We start from the raw sequence: 13,620 nt of genomic DNA, 5'->3' as shown, positions 1-13,620 counted from the left end.
CTTGGGCGGCGGGTCTCGGTGGGGGGGGGGCTCCTCCCTACTGAGATCTGGCTTGCGGGATCTTCCAGATCCCGGCAAGGATGGCGGCGACCCGTGCACGAGAGATGAAGGTCTTCGATCAGATCCGGGTGAAAACCTGCTATTGGCTATTGCCAAGGCCGGCGATGGCGACGCTGTCTGCGTCGTTCCCTTCCTGAAGGCATCGTCGTGGAGATGTTCAAGGCCACTTTCTGCTACCTCCGGGGGAAACCCTAGATCAGTAGATCGGATGGCGGCGGCTCTCTGGTGTCGTCTTCCCCCCTGGGGGCGTCATTCTTGGAGGTGCACACGGGCTCGAGGGACTAGAGGACGGCGATGTTGGTGGAGCGGTGCTTCATCTTTCACATTGATGATGGCGGATCTCGGCGGCATGGTGCTGTGGAGACTCGGCGTCTGATGCGCGGAGATGGACTCGTGCAGGAGGAGGAAGCTGTCTGGCGTCATGGGGACGTCGATGGCAGACTGGCCAGACAAGGTAGAAGCCTCAATTTGATCTGAAGACGGACCTGTGGAAGATGGCGGCGACGACACACGAGTGCGTCTGACCGGATTGCGCCCCAGACCCAGTATGTGGCTCGGCTGGGGTTACCAAATGAGTTTCGGCTTTCGGCTTTTGATGTTAGGCTTAGGTGAGTGGTTTGGGTAGTGGCCCAGCTAGCACCCCCTCATTATATTGGATAGGAGTAGCGGCACATGTTGCCAAGATGGTGGATTCAGACACATTGTTGTAATACTTTGTATGGTTATCGAGAATAATCAATAAAGTGGCCGTATGCATCTCCCAGATGCAGAGGCCGGGGGTCATCCTCCTTTAAAAAAAAGCAATATTGTAAAATAATCTTGATCTTTTATGCTCTATCCGAATGGTGCAGTATGGGGCCAGGACATACATATTTTATGGCTATCCAACAACCGAAGCCTAAAAATCAAGGAGAGACAACTGTCATTGTCAAATTATTTTGCCTCCCCAAGTTGCAAAAAATATCTGAGGCCAAGTTGCATACACTGCTAGCCAAGTGGGCAGAATCTATGCACGTTCCTGGTTGTGGACCTTTCTCCTCCGGGACCCACAGGCCACAGCGTATCTTTAACTTGGCTGGGAGGCTAGCCAGCTCAGCGGGCAGTGCGATCCACCGAACATGCTCCGCGGCTGATATTTTTCCTGGGTTTTTTCGATATTTTTCTGGGTTGAGTACACGTCGGACACTACCGAGTGCGCCGCTCGTTCCTATCCACACGATGACACGAACCAGATATTATTTTATTATATGTCAGCATCTCGCTAGACGTCGGAATTTTATTTGATGCTGATGGCTGGGCACCACGAAGCTTCATGGCGGTTCGGTGTGCAAAGTAGGCAAATAGAAAGATGGAACGAGTTTCCTAAAAAGAAAGACCGAAATATTGCGATTTATTGTTTTGCTGCTTTTGTTGCATTGCAGCTGGGAAGCTTGGGGCATTTCTAACTCTTTCCCTATTTTTTTAACTCTTTATAAAACCCTCCTAAAGTTGAGAAATTAAAAAATGTGGAACTAATCTTTTCTTCTTTTTTTAATCTTTTCTTTATTCTTTAAAAACACATAAAACACTTGTCAAAGTTAATCCCAAAAAGATATCTGAGTTTTTACTAGTATTTTTTTTACTGATCATCGGAGAGCATTTGAGCTCGGGTGCAGATACTACACGTCGCGATTTTGGTGACTATGGTGAATGTACTTTCAGAATTGAACTGGTCAAATTGTTTAGCAGACGAGTGAAGAAGATTTGTGTGTACTTTTCCTAAATAAAAAATTGATGTACATCCTCTAAAAGAGATATGTGGTAGAACTTAAGAGCATCTACAACCATAGTCGCCTAATATGAGTCCCTATACACCCGCGGACGCGTCCGGACACGCATGTTGTGTAGTCCCCATATGTCCGCACCAAATCCATACAATGCATGCAATAACGTAGATCAACATCCAAAGAGAAATTTAGGGCATAGTTCATCGGACAAACTAAATCGAACCCAAAAGACATTTTTCGCCGAATTATACTACAAACAAAATAAACATAGACGATGCCGAGAGGGTGAGATCACCACTTCTTGCCCGGGCCCTTGCCCTTGCGGTCACCTCGGCGACGGTCCATCTCCTCTCTATATGCGTCCATGGCGGGAGGATCATCGTCGTCCGTGCCGGTGGTGCCGCTCTCCTCGCGTGTCATGCCGCCTTGGCGACAGCGGGCTCCTCCCTCGCGAGGCGCTCGGATGCTTCGAGCCCGAGCTGGAATGCCTTCGCATTTTTGCGCCAGAGGTGCCCGGTGTCCAAATCCACCGTGGTCAGCGGATGGCGCATGACCTCGTGGAGGAGCACCTCCTCCGAGTTGAGAGGGACGGAGCGAGTGCGATGGTGGGAAGAGACCGGCTCAGCCGTGGCCGTGGCCCGCTACCGTTCGCGCAGGGCCACCTTAGCTTCCGACTTTGGCATCTGCACTGGAGCCGTGGGCACGAGCACCCAGCGGCTGCCTGGGCGGGGCTGGCATTGGGGGAGGGAAGACGACCACCATGCTCTATTTCTGGAGCGGCACATAGCGGGATGGGTGACCACGACTCGCATTACGACGGAGGACACGATGGAACTCGAGCTCCCGTAGGTGTCCAACAGCGACCACTAGATGGCGATGTGGAGCGCCAACTCCTCTTGGTCCAGCGAGTCGCTGCTGGAGTCGGGCTCCTTCTTCATGCAGAGATGAAAAAGGGTTACCCCGCTTTATATATAAAGCAACCATCACCGAACAAGCCAATACAAAACACACACCCCACACCAACACAACACACACACCTAAGGCTAGATACAAGGATGTTGAAAACAACACCACCACCCCTACTCCAAGCAAACATCGGATGAAACATTAAGCACTACTATGAAGTCGTCGGGGCCCTCAACCGTGGATGAGCCATCGCGATGAGGAGAAGCTGTGCATGATGAACAATGGGCTCCAAGGCAGTGCCTTCAGGAAGGGAACGACACCAGAGTGCCGCCACCACCCAATCCGAGGATTAGGGTTTCCCCCGGAGCACCACGGCGACAAGTGAGATACCGCGACAACGCCTTCAAGAAGGGGACGACGCTAGAACACCGGCGGCGGTGGCCTGACAAGACATAGCAGGTTTTCACCCCAGCCAACACTCGCCGTCACCAAATTGGGGTACGCACTACCACACCACCGCCATTGAACGACACACCCCGACCACCATGTTGTCCACACGGTCATGGTGATCGGACAGCGCCCGAGCCGCATGCTCCGTGATACGTCTCAGTCGTATCTATAATTTTTGATTGTTTCATGCCAATATTCTACAAGTTTCATATACTTTTGGCAACCTTTTATACTATTTTTGGGACTAACATATTGATCCAGTGCCCAGTGCCAGTTCCTGTTTGTTGCATGTTTTTTGTTTCGCATAAAATCCATATCAAACGGAGTCCAAACGCGATAAAAACTTACAGAGATTTTTTTTGGAATATATATGATTTTTGGGAAAAAGAATCAACGCGAGACGATGCCCGAGGCGGAGGCAAGGCAGGGGGCGCGCCCTGGGCCCTTGTGGCCACCCTGTGAGGCAGTTGGTGCCCTTCTTTCGCCGCAAGAAAGCTAATATCCGGATAAAAATCATGTTAAAATTTCAGCCCAATCGGAGTTACGGATCTTCGGGAATTTAAGAAACGGTGAAAGGCCAGAATCAGGGAGCGCAGAAACAGAAGGAAACAAAGAGAGAGGTCGAATCTCGGAGGGGCTCCCGCCCCTCCGCAGCTATGAAGGCCAAGGACCAGAGGGGAAACCCTCCTCCCGTCTAGGGGGAGTCCAAGGAAGAATAAGAAGGAGGGGGATCTCTCCCCCTCTCTCCCGGTGGAGCCGGAACACCGCCGGGGCCATCATCGTGACGGCGATCTACACCAACAACTTCGCCCCCATCATCACCAACTCTCTCCCCCTCTATGCAGCGGTGTAACACCTCTCCTGCCCATTGTAATCTCTACTTAAACATGGTCCTCAATGCTATACATTATTTCCCAATGATGTATGGCTATCCTATGATGTTTTAGTAGATCCGTTTTGTCCTATGGGTTGATTGATGATCATGATTGGCTTGAGTTCCATGTTTTATTATTGGTGTTGTCCTATGGTGCTCTCAGTGTCGCGCAAGCGTGAGGGTTCCCCACTGTAGGGTTTGCAATATGCTCATGATTCGCTTATGGTGGGTTGCTAGAGTGACAGAAGTTTAAACCCGAGTAAGTAGGTTGTTTGCGTATGGGAATAAAGAGGACTTTATACTTTAATGCTGTGGTTGGGTTTTACCTTAATGATCTTTAGTAGTTACAGATGTTTGCTAGAGTTCCAATCATAAGTGCATATGATCCAAGGAGAGAAAGTATGCTAGCTTATGCCTCTCCCTCATATAAAATTGCAATAATGATTACCGATCTAGTTATCGATTGCCTAGGGACAAATATCTTTCTTGTGACAAAAAGCTCTCTACAAAAACTAACTTAGTTATTTATTTATCTAAACAGCCCCTAGATTTTATTTACGTGCTCTTTATTATCTTTCAAACCTATCATATCACACCTACAAAGTACTTCTAGTTTTATACTTGTTCTAGGTAAAGCGAACGTTAAGCGTGCGTAGAGTTGTATCGGTGGTCGATAGAACTTGAGGGAATATTTGTTCTACATTTAGCTCCTCGTTGGGTTCGAAACTCTTACTTATCGAAAGAGGCTATGTAAGTGCATCTAGTGCCACCCCAGTGGGTTTTAGAGTATTGACGACAAACCTGGTTGAGGGATTAATGTGTTTGTGAGAATTGCAGGATAACACAGGTAGTAGTCCCTCATTGATTCGGTTTACCTACCGGAGTTGACCCCTAAAAATGTGTGAAGACATTGAAGACAATGGTGGTCTGTGAAGATATTCACGTTGAAGATTATGAGATAAGAAGACATCGCATGAAGACTATGGAACGCGAAGACTTAGTTGTTTCGTTGTTTCCTTTTCTTCTTTGTTGAGTCATAGGAACCACCGCACTGTTAAGTGGGTCCAAGTGAACAAAGTCAGAGTGACTAAAGTGATGCTCAACCAAATCCTATGTCTTCGACCAAAGATAATGGGAGCAAATCTTATCTAGAGGCGGATAAGTTAGCTTTACTTGTAGCCCAAGTCAAGTTGCCGCGTGTGTCTGAAATCTCATTGTTGGAACATGTGTCAATTCCTTAGTGACCCAGGGTCATTTCGGACAAATCAGGTCGGGTTGCCTACTGGCTATAAATAGTTCACCCATACACCGTAAATTGGTGGTTGCTCAGAGTTAGTACACGGCTTTTGTCGTTTGAGAGCAACCCACCTCCGAAGCCTTTGAGAGAAAGATCCTTGCAAGGACAAAGCCCAAAACACCCAGAGCCCAAAGAGTGTTTGGCATCACTGAAGTCTTTCTATCCGCGTGATCTGAAGACTTGCTACACTTGAGGACTGTGAATCCTCCAGCCAATTAGGCATCGCATTCTGAGCATCCAAGAGTCATTGTGGATTGCCGGTGAACGAAGTCTCTGAAGGTTTGGAAGTCTACCTTGAAGACTTACCAGAGTGATTGGGCGAGGACTAAGTGTCCTTGGCTCAAGGGGAATAAGGTGAAGACGTGGTCTTCTGAGTTAAATCTTAGCCTCCCTAACCAGACGTACAGTTGTCAAAACAACTGGAACTGGTCCAACAAATCACTGTCCTCTCCAAGCTACTGGTTCTATCTCTTCCTTTTCTTTACTTACAGTTTGTCTTCGTGAAGTCATTGTCGGCTTGCATTATCTGTTTGACTTCACTGTGTGACGACTTGTGTTGTTTGGCTTCATACTATCTTCCATCCTGATCCATACTGCCTAGCTGCTAATAGTCTTCGTGCTTTCACTTCATTGAATACTTGACTATGGCTTGCCCAGTGTAGTCTACCTTCCGCTGCATATCCATAGGTTCATTTTCTATTGTTTGTCTTTGAAACTCCCATGTTTTGAAGACTTTCATAAAAATCGCCTATTCACCCCCACCTCTAGTCGATAACTAGCACTTTCAATTGGTATCAGAGCAAGGTACCCCCTTGTTTTGTGTGATTCGGTTTAACCACCTGGAGTTTTAGCTATGTCGACTGCAGGGATAATCAAAGTCTCTGCTGAGTGCCTTGTCTTCGATGGCACTAATTACCCCTACTGGAAGAATAAGATGCACATGCATCTTGAAGCCATTGGTGTCGATCTATGGTATGTTGTCAAGAACGGCATTCCCAAGACTGGTGAAGGTGTCACCCCTGCCGATGTCAAGAAGTTCATTCAACTGGATTCTACTGGCAAGAACATCATTTGTGGTCATCTGACCAAAGGACAGTATGGTCGTGTGAGTGCTCTAGAAACATCAAAGCTAGTCTGGGACTGGCTCTCCAAGGTCAACGAAGGCGTCTCAACCCAGAGAGACTCAAGGATCAGTGTTCTTCGCAATCTCTTCAACCGCTTCAAGAGACACGACAATGAGAACTTCCAACTCACATTTGATTGCTTCACTGATATCACAAATGAGCTTCATGCACTCGGCGCCACTGAGATCGCCAAGCATGAAATCGTCAAGACACTCCTGAGATCTCTTGACAGCTCATTTAACACCCTAACCCTGATGATTGAAGAACGCCCCGACTTCAAGACACTCGATGCATCTGACATACTTGAGAGGCTCAACACACATGAGTTTCAGCTATTTGAGAAAACATCTATGGTCCCAACTATGGCCGAACTCACGCTTTGAAGGCAAAGGTTGTTTCCTCATCTGAAGAAGAAACTGACTGCAGTTCTGGTGATCCTGAAGACATTGGAAAGGAGCTTGCTATGCTTGTGAAGAAGTTCTAGAAATTCACTAAGAAGAAAGGCTTCAGAAATTCTTCACGGTCCAGCTCAAGAAATGATGAAGCTTCTACTCATGACCACAAGAAGAGAACATGTCACAAGTGCAAGAAACCTGGTCACTACATCTCTGAATGTCCATAGTGGGACAATGAGAAGAAGAAGAAGAACAAGAAGAAGAAGAAGAAGAAGAAGAAGAAGAAGAGCAAGGAATATGATTCTAATGACAAGAAGAAGAAGAAATCCTCAAAGTCTTCTTCCAAGTCTTTGTCTAAGTCTTCATCACACAAGAAGAGTTCATCTGGCAAGGGTCGTGCTTTTGTTGGCAAGGTGATGGATTCAGAGGAGGAGTCTGCTTCTGAGGAGGCGGAGGTGGAGTCTGAGGAGGAGTCCGACTTTGGCGTTGCAAGCCTGGCTCTAGCTACAGCCTATGTTGCCAAGTCCATATTCAACACTGAAGACAATGTCTTCGTCACCAACCCTGACGCTAATAACCAGGACGACTCTGCTCACACCTACTGCTTCATGGCGCGTGGTGCCAAGGTAAACTCATGTGATGCTTACTTTCAAACATCAAGTGAAGACGACTCTGATTGTGAATCTAAACCTAGCTACAAAACACTTGCTAAAATTGCAACTGAACAACAGAAAGCTATGGAACATATTCAAAAATTGCTAGACAAAAGCGACGACCTGTTGGACGTGGAAATGACCCGATCTCAGTCCTTAATTGAAGACATAAAAAATCTTCATGTTAAGTACGAGGAACTTGAAAGTCGTCATGATACACTCTCAACAACTCATGAAAAGCTCTCCTACGATTATCTTCAAAGGAAGCAAGAGCTTGAGAAATTGAGAGCGGCTCATGAAGATCTTCAAAAGGAGAACGAGTCACTTCGCGCTCAACAGATCAGTCCCGCTCAGGAAGGATTTGAACCACCATGTCTAAAATGCCTTGAGCGTGATAACGCTACCTCTGTTGCTGAATGTTCTACTGTTGCTACTGTTGCAATATCTTCAACTGCTGATGTGGTAACTAACCCCTCTGCTAAGGATACCACTACTATTGCTGATGAAAATGCTAGGTTGAAGACATTGCTTGAGACAAGGATGTACAAAAGCCTCAAAGGGCATCAGACATTATGTGATGTCCTCAAAAAGCAGATTCTGAACCGAAACCCTAGGAAAGAGGGTGTTGGGTTCGAGAGGAAAATGAATGTTGATGGTTCTTACTGGAAGCCTGAGCAATACCCCAAAACCACATGGGTTGCTGCAAAGGAACCCTCAGTGGATCCATCCACCTTATATGGCTTTACTTGTGCTAACCCCATTATCATTGATGAATCCTTTGATGCAAACTATAAGTTGTTTAAGAATCAGAATGGTGAAGTGTTTGCCAGGTATATTGGTACTAACTGCAGGAATGGGCCACCTATGAAGAAGATCTGGGTACCCAAAAGTTGTCTTGAGAATCTTCCTATGAATGTCATCATGACACCACAAGGGAAGAAGACAAACCCTAGACCAAAGGCTTCATATGGTCCAAAGGCTTCATACAGACAGAGGATTCACCAGAGTCACCCTAACGCCAATGTTTTACAGGGAAATCATACTCAGACTTATGAATATGAGCGTGTTTCTTCGAACCGCTATGTTCATAAGACTAAGAACTATTCTGCTTATTCATATGAGTATTATTCACCTCTTGCAAGGCTATTTGCTAGGGCTCCAAAGCCGAAGTTCTCAGATGTTGCACTTAGACTCATTGCTTCGAAGCCACCCCTGAAGATGTGGGTGGTTAAGAAAAATTAACTTTCTTCTGCAGGGAAAGGTCTCCAGCCGGAAATCAAAGGCGTCCGATGCTATTGCTGTGGACCTAAAACATCTTGTAGGGCGCAAGATAAAATGCCCAAATGGTCTTACTATGTATTTTGTTCCTGAATCGCTTGCCAGTCATCCAATCAGCCCTAACCTAGATCTAAGCTTTGATAATCCGCTTGTTCGTCAAATGTTTATGCTTCACAATACCCTTAGTGAAGCCTATCCCCCTAACTACACTGTAGGGTATGACACCAAAGTCTACAGAATGGATTATGGACAGTGGATGCACTAACCACATGACTGGCGATCGAAGTCTTCTGATGGACTCAACACTATGTCCATCTGGCAAGAGTCATATCACATTTGCTGATACTAGTAAAAGCAAGGTATTGGGTCTAGGTAGAGTTGCAATCTCAGAGGATCAGCACATGGATAAAGTGATGCTTATTGAATCCCTTGGTTTCAACTTAATGTCTGTCTCAATGCTTTGTGACTTAAACATGATTGTGATATTTGGAAAATATCGTTGCCTTGTTCTAATGGAATCTGACAAGTCTCTAGTCTTTGAAGGGTATCGAAAAGATGATTTGTATATGGTAGATTTCTCAGCAGAACCACAGTTGGCCATATGTCTTCTAGCAAAAGCTTCAGAGTGTTGGCTTTGGCATCGGAGGCTAGGACATGCGGGCATGAGGAACTTGTACACACTCGCAAAGAAGAAACACGTCGTTGGCATCAAGGGCGTCAAGTTCAAGAAGGATCATCTGTGTGGTGCCTGCGAAGCTGGAAAGATGACGAGGGCCAAGCATCCCTCGAATACAATCATGACGACATATCAACCCTTTGAGCTGCTTCATATGGATCTCTTTGGCCCTACTCACTACTCTACTCTCACTACCACTGCTCGCCTCTATGGCTTCGTCATTGTTGATGATTATTCAAGATATACATGGGTGCATATGATACTCTACAAGAATGAAGTGCAGGATGTCTTCAGACGCTTCGCCAATCATGCCATGATGAACTATGGCATCAAGATCAAGCACATCAGAAGTGACAACGGCATAGAGTTCAAGAACACTGGCCTCGACCTTTATCTAGATACATTAGGCATCACTCATGAGTTTTATGCTCCATATACACCTTAACAGAATGACATCGCGGAGCGCAAGAACAGAACACTCATTGAGATGGCCAGGACGATGCTTGATGAATACAAGACTCCAAGGAAGTTCTGGCCCGAAGCTATTGATACTGCATGCCATGTCATCAACCGTGTTTATCTTCACAAGCTTCTGAAGAAAACATCCTATGAGCTCCTGACTAGTAAGAAGCCAAATGTAAGTTACTTCAGAGTATTTGGTGCTAGGTGCTGGATCAAGGATCCACATCACACTTCAAAATTTGCATCGAAAGAACATGAAGGTTTTATGCTTGGTTATGGAAAGGATTCGCACTCCTACAGAGTCTTCACCCTCTTTCACTATAAAGTGGTTGAAACTGTGGATGTGTGGTTTGATGAGACTAACGGCTCGCAAAGAGAGCACCTGCCAAATGTGCTAGATGAAGTTCCACCTGGTGAATCCATCAAGCTTATGGGAACTGGAGAAATCATACCTTCTAAGGCACAGGCTGAAGAGGAACTTATCATTTCTGCGCCTAATCAACCCGAAGACAATGCTCAATCTGAAGCCAACGCTCAAAATGAAGACAATGATCAGCAAGAGCAAAATCTTCGTCCAGTTCATCCTCGTGTTGCAAATGAAGTTCATATTGAGAAGATAACTGACAGCATCAATGCACCTGGTCCACTCACTCGTTCAAGAGCAACACAGCTAGCAAATTTCTGTGGGCACTTTGCATTTGCTTCAATATCTGAACCCAAGAAAGTTGTTCAAGCTTTTATGGAACCTGAATGGATTCAAGCTATGCAAGAAGAGCTTCAACAGTTTGAGCTGAACAATGTGTGGGAACTGGTCAAGCGTCCTGATCCTCGCAAGCATAACATCATAGGCACCAAATGGATATATTGCAACAAGCAAGATGAGCATGGTCAAGTTGTCAGAAACAAGGCTCGTCTCGTTGCTCAAGGATATACTCAAGTTGAAGGGATTGACTTCGATGAAACGTTTGCTCCTGTGGCTAGGCTTGAAGCCATTCGCATACTGCTAGCCTATGCCAACCATCACAACATTCTTCTATACCAAATGGATGTGAAGAGTGCCTTTCTCAACGGCAAGATTGAAGAAGTGTATGTTGCACAACCTCCTGGCTTTGAAGATCCAAACATCCTGATATGGTATACAAGCTCAACAAGGCACTGTATGGACTCAAACAAGCTCCTCGTGCTTGGTATGACACACTCAAAGACTTCCTGAAGAGCAAAGGCTTCAAACCTGGTTCTCTAGATCCTACACTCTTCACGAAGACATATGATGGAGAACTATTTGTATGCCAAATCTATGTGGATGACATTATCTTCGGCTACACTGACAAGAGATACAGTGATGAGTTTGGACACATGATGCAAGAGCAATATCAGATGTCCATGATGGATTGCAAGGGATACACGACACGCCAACCAAGAATCATCTGAGTCCTGACGCCAATGGTAAAGAGTTCGATCAAAAGGTATACCGCTCCATGATTGGTTCTTTACTTTATTTATGTGCATCTAGGCCAGATATAATGCTTAGTGTTTGCATGTGTGCCCGGTTCCAAGCGGCACCAAAGGAATGGCATCACTTAGCTGTGAAGCGAACTCTTCGATATTTGGCTTACACCCCAACACTAGGATTATAGTATCCAAAGGGCTTAGAGTTTGATCTAGTTGGATTCTTAGATGCTGATTATGCTGGTGACAAGGTTGATCGCAATTACACACCAGGCACATGTCACTTTCTAGGACGATCACTTGTCTGTTGGTCTTCAAAGAAGCAGAACTGCGTATCTCTCTCCACTGCTGAATCTGAATACATTGCTGCTGGATCTTGCTGTGCTCAGCTTCTCTGGATGAAGCAAACTCTCAAGGACTATGGTGTTCACCTGAAGCATGTGCCACTCTACTGCGATAATGAAAGTGCCATCAAGATTGCCAACAACCCAGTTCAACACTCAAAGACAAAGCACATTGAAATTCGTCATCACTTTCTCAGAGATCATGTCATGAAGGAAGATATTGATATCATTCACGTCAACACTAAAGAGCAATTGGCAGATATCTTCACAAAGCCCCTGGATGAGAAAAGGTTTTGCAAGTTGCTATGTGAGCTAAATATCTTAGAATCCTCAAATGTCCGGTGATTGGACACACATCCGAACACTTATGCATGTAGATGACTTAGATGTGCAACACATGAAGTAACATATATCTTCAAATCAATGAAGACATACACTCTAAGTGTGAATACATTAATGCGGAATTTGACTTCGGAGCGCCACGATAATTGTGCGTCGTGTCTGGGCCTAATACTTTCTATACGGTGGGTAACGCCACCACCAAACTTTTGTTTGAAGTGTTTCATTTGGTGTTACATATGCAAACTCTTTGCATTTGGTTTGTCTTCAACATTGATTTGACTTCATGTTTATCTTCACAATGTTGATTTGATCTTCTTCTGATATATACATATAATTGTGTTTTGTCCTCTACAGCATTCACTTATAGCTATGTCTTCATGCTTAAATTTTTGATCTAAGTGAATGTGATCGGACCCTAACCTCTTTTATGCTTCTACCTCAAATTCTATCTATCCAAATCATATGCATTCTATTGAAACTGTCAAATGTCTTCTCTGTGTCCTTGTCAGCAGAAGATATAGAGATAAACGTTGAATCTATTTTAAATGTTATATCCTTATTGCCTGAAACCCGGAGAAGCCGGAACAACCACCCGACAGTCTATGCGTGCGTGGGAACATGGAACAACTTCCAATGTGTTGCATGTTTGCCACGTGTCCCTCAGATGTGAACCGCCAGGGGCACCTGCATAATTGCGCTATGTTGTCCCTTTCCTTATAAATACACATCACATCGCGGTCAAAAATCCTTCTCCCACCTCTCCACCTCGCACAAACCCTAGCGCCGCCGCTAGCTCTCGACGACGCCAGCGACGAAGCGCTTAGCTGTCGTGACCTCACCGACGCCGTCTTCACGCTGGCAGCAGACCTCGTCTCCTCCGCCGCTGCTGTAGGTGTCTTTTGTCGCCAAGTTAGGGCATGGAAGATGGAACTGCTCGGCCTCCTACTCAACTTCGTCTAGCAGTTCTTCGTGTGGTAAATAAAACCTCCTTGTTACTGTCTTTTTGATCCGATAGATTCATCCTTCCTCACCAAAAGTAGTTTATGACTACAGAACTGGATCTATTCTGTTCTGCACCTCATATCATGCCTAGTATATTCACTTATGCTTCACAACAAGTTAGATTCCTCACCTGTACCTATTCTTGGATTCGTACAAATCTGGAACCAACTCCCAACAAATAAGTGAATGTCTTCACGTTATGAGGTCAATGTCGTCAAACTGATTTATCTTCAACATCTCCTGAGAATGCATATGACCTCTTCCCCTTCCCTTGCACCTCTAATGCTGTCATAGGTACATGTCCGTGGGAGAATCCCTTGGTTCTCATAGTCTGCTTTCATTTGCAGAATTCTTACAGCGTCACATCAATTCTCCTGAAGCCAGTTCCTGTCTGACCAGCAGACGGAAGCCTTTGCAAGTTTTGAAGCCATCCAGTTTGAACTTCATGGCCACAGAAAAGTCAACAAGAAAGGGCGGCAGGCAACGCCGTGGTAATACATCCAAAGATTTGCCACCTAATCTATATGAGTTGTACAAGACAG

Source organism: Triticum dicoccoides, chromosome 5B, assembly GCF_002162155.2.
Source record: "Triticum dicoccoides isolate Atlit2015 ecotype Zavitan chromosome 5B, WEW_v2.0, whole genome shotgun sequence".
NCBI classification, from domain to species: Eukaryota; Viridiplantae; Streptophyta; class Magnoliopsida; order Poales; family Poaceae; genus Triticum; species Triticum dicoccoides.
This window is presented reverse-complemented; position numbering follows the sequence as displayed.